Source organism: Manacus vitellinus, unplaced genomic scaffold, assembly GCF_001715985.3.
Source record: "Manacus vitellinus isolate BGI_N305 unplaced genomic scaffold, ASM171598v3 scaffold_93_pilon, whole genome shotgun sequence".
NCBI classification, from domain to species: Eukaryota; Metazoa; Chordata; class Aves; order Passeriformes; family Pipridae; genus Manacus; species Manacus vitellinus.
In genome coordinates this window covers 276865-280751 of record NW_021940884.1, presented here as the reverse complement: position 1 = coordinate 280751, position 3887 = coordinate 276865, and positions in this window count along the sequence as shown.

The window sequence follows — 3887 nt, the reverse complement described above, 5'->3', positions numbered from 1 at the left end:
TGTGTGCGTGTGTGCATCGCTCCCCAGTGATGTAAACACAAAGGCATGCGGAGCAGTGGGCGAGATGTAAATCCAGCTGGAAAATCCCACAGCTCAGCCAATCTCCACGCTGCCTCCCAGCATTGCCCTGGCTGCTCCGGGAATGCTCCCTTCCCGGTTCAGCTTAGTGCAGGAAAAACAACCCTCTCTGAGCACACACGGATTTATTCCCCCGATCCGAGAAAGCTCCAGGGACGGGACAGCCCATCGCTCGCTTTAAGGGAAGTTTGGGTTTCTCTCCCTCTTTAGAGAGTTCCCAAACTATTCAGAATTCTGAATATCAAACAGCAACACAGTCTTTGTTTGGAGAGATGATCCAGGGGAATCCAGTTAACTAAGAACCACCTCAAAGGCTGAGCTGGGGAGCAGGACTCACTCAAAATACAGGCACTGACAGTGGGGGACTCCTGCCAGGACACCCACCCCCACAACTGAAGGTCTCCCAAGAGCAGGACTGCCCCACTCCAGCCCAGGACGCCTCATTAAAAGCTGATGAAACTCTGATGAAACTCTGAGCTTGGGCTGTGCTAAAGGCAGAGCAGGAGCAGCCTAAATGTGTAATTTGGGGCACTGCTGCCCTGGGTTCCAGGGGGACTTGCTGAGGTCCAAAGAAGGGTGACACATACCCCTGTGAGCAACCAGCCACCTCGTTCCTTGTCCCAGCTGCCACTACATCCCTTGATCCAATCCATGGATGAGGGGATGTGCCAGTGTGTCCCTCACCATGCCCATGGTAAAGGGTCACAGGCAGGGAAGGGCCGACAAAGGGAATACAAATCAGGAGGGATGAGTTCTGACAGGCTGAACCTGTCCACGGAACCCAAGTGCTGAGGTAGTGAAACCACGAAGGATTTTCTCTCCAGTGCCTTTCTCCTGGTGCAGCTGGGCTTGGCTGAGACAACCTGTGAGACAGGTACAGTCACGCTCCAGGAAATCCCACAGTCATGGCCAGCAGGGCCTGGAAGCTCCCATGGAAGAGGGGAATGCTCAGCCCACGAGGTGACCGATGGCTGAACCCCAACCGAGGTTACAGAGTGCTCAACACCACTCAGGGCCACCCCCAGTGCTGCTCAGCAGCAGCTCCTGGCAGGGCAGAGCTGGCTCCAGCTCCAGCTCCAGCTCCAGCACTCGGTGCTCAGCAACACCCCAGAGCCTGGAGGGGTCCCTGCGGCTCCGGCAGCGTCGGGATTGTGGAGCCCTGGGAAGGGAATGTTTGCCTGCACAAAGGTTCCAGCCAGCGGGCACAAACTTCCATGTGGTGCTTCACACGTGGCTTAAGGCCCTTGAAGGCTGTGCTGCCACAGGAACAGGCAGGTGTGGGCCCACCCTGCAGAGCAGCCGGTATCCCCCCAGGGATCCCTCGGGTCAGGGAACCAAACTGCCTGGAAACTACGGATTGGGTTTTTTTCCCCTTGGGTTCAACCAATATCCTGAAAATTCCTGTTGGGGTGTCAACCAGTGAAGGTACCAGCGTTTCCTGACAGGAAACTGCACTTTGGCTCAGGTTTCCCAAAGCCACTGGGTAAAACTGAACCTCCCTCAGGGTGAAACAAACGTTCCTTCCCTCGGGGAAGTCTCACCTGCACACAAATCAAACCCCAACACCTGAGATTTCTGGCTGGATTCACCCTGTCCCTTCCCTGCTTGAGACAGCAGTGCCCTGGAGGGACCCCAGGACATAGAGGGGGACCCAGCAAAGTGTGGACAGCTCCCTGCTCCTACAGCTTCCTGCATGACCTTAGGAAATCCCAAATTTCCCTCACTGGGGGTAGGTTCAGGCTGGACATCAGGAGGAATTTCTCCATGGAAAGGGTGGTCAGGCACTGGAAGGGGCTGCCCAGGGAGGTGGTGGAGTCCCCATTCCTGGAGGTGTCCCAGGAAGGCCTGGATGTGGCACTCGGTGCTCTGGGCTGGGGGACAAGGTGGGGATCGGGTACAGGGTGGACTCCATGGGCTTTTCCAGCCTCAGTGATTCTGGGATTCTGTGGTCTGGCTACTTTTGCTCAGCCAGGGCTTTCTAGAATCATCCTTCAGTCCACAGCCCTCTCCTCACAAACCCTGTTGTGGCTGGAAGCTGAAACCCTGACAGACAAACACTCAGACCACAATGCAGCAGCTGCTTAGAGGAACACAACAGCTTTGTCCAGGCTGAGAACACATTGCTGGGAGGGAAATGCACGGGGAGGCAAAATTAAAGCACTGGGATTGAAACAAAGTCAAAGCAACTCCGTCAAAGTGGAAAAAACAACTGCCAGGCCACAGTTCTTAACACAGCCTGGCCCTGGTAGGGACAACAGCCCAGATACACCAAACCTGGGTAACTCCTGTCCCGGCTCCTCTCACACTCAGCGAGCCCCCGGCAGCACCTCAGCCCTCGTCTTTGACCCCACAGGGCTCTAAAGCATCTGAACACAAAGGGAACCCGCACCCTGGGCTGCCCTGCACAGCCCCGGCACAGCCCGGATCCAGCAGGAGCAGGGACAGTGCCTGTCCCCGGGAGCAGGACCCAGAGCACCGCCGGCAGGGGACACAACAACGCCCGTGCCAGCCCCGGGACCCGCGGGCGTCCGGGGCGGCTGCAGAGCACCCCAAACACCCCCATCCTGAGCCTCGGGAGAGCACGGCACGGGGAAACGAGGGCACCGCGAGGGCAGGGGAGGACAGGCAGCGACACGGGACGGGGTCGGGCAAGGGACGGGGCAGAAAAAGGCAGAACTGGGCAGAAAAAGGCAAAACTGGGCAGAGTCTGCGATGAGACCCGGGAAACACACCGGGAGGGCACGCGGGGCGGAGAGCAGGGCACGGGCGGGATCCACCGGCACCGAACAGCGCGGAGATGGCGCTCAGAGCCCCTCTGAGCGCCCAGACGGCCCCGCCGGCACCATCGAACACACTGCCCGGGGCGGACCGGGCGCGGCACGGGCAGCGCCGGAGCCCGCCTGCGGGCACTCCTCGGCTCGTGTTCCCAGTCCCTCCCAGCGGGGCCCGTCCCGCCCGCCCCCCCGTCCCCGGCGTAACCTGGGAGCGGCGCGGTGGCCGCAGCGCCGGTGCCCGGTGCCGGCACATCGCGGGCCAGGCTGCTCCCCGCTGCCGCCCGGCCCCGAACCGCCGCGGCGCGGCCGCTCTCGGACTGTAGTCCCACCGCCTGCCCGCCGCCCGCGCGCCACGCCGCCTGCACTACAACCCGCGGTCGGCCCCCGCGGCGCGGGCGCTCGCGCGCTACACCGCCGTCGTCACTGGCTCGCCCGGCCTTCCGGTCGTAGCCAATCAGATCGGCGGCAACCACCCTGCCTCGGCCACACCTGGCAGCGCTCCGGCCATTGGCGCGGGGGAGCCGCGGCGCCAATGAGCGCCGGAGGGCGGGGCGACAATCACGCCATACCGCTGACGATTGGCTGCAACCAACGGCTGCCTGACCAATAGCGCGTCGGAGAGCTATAGGCCACGGCGGGGACAACGCGTTCCGTCTTTTTCTATGCGAGTGAGGAATAGGATGAATGTGCGTATGGGCGCGCTGGGAAGGAAGGGACGGGGCTGTAGCGAGGGCGGGCCCGCTGAGATCCATATGACCTTTCTGACACCCTCGTCTGAGGGCGCGGCGGCCCCACACAGCGCGGCCCCTGCTGAGCAGCCAACAGCTGATTGCCCGCGGGAGCCGCGGCGGGCCGGCCGGCGCTCGGCTCCCTCACTCGCTGCCTTCTCCCCTCAGGGCTCGCGGGAAACCGCGGCGAGCGGAACGGTCCGTGCCCGGACCGCGGCTGCTGCCGGGGCTCTGAGCCGGTCAAACGCCTGTGCCGGGTGTGCTCTGTGGTAAGTGGGGCTGAGCCTTTCCGGGAAACTGCTGCACA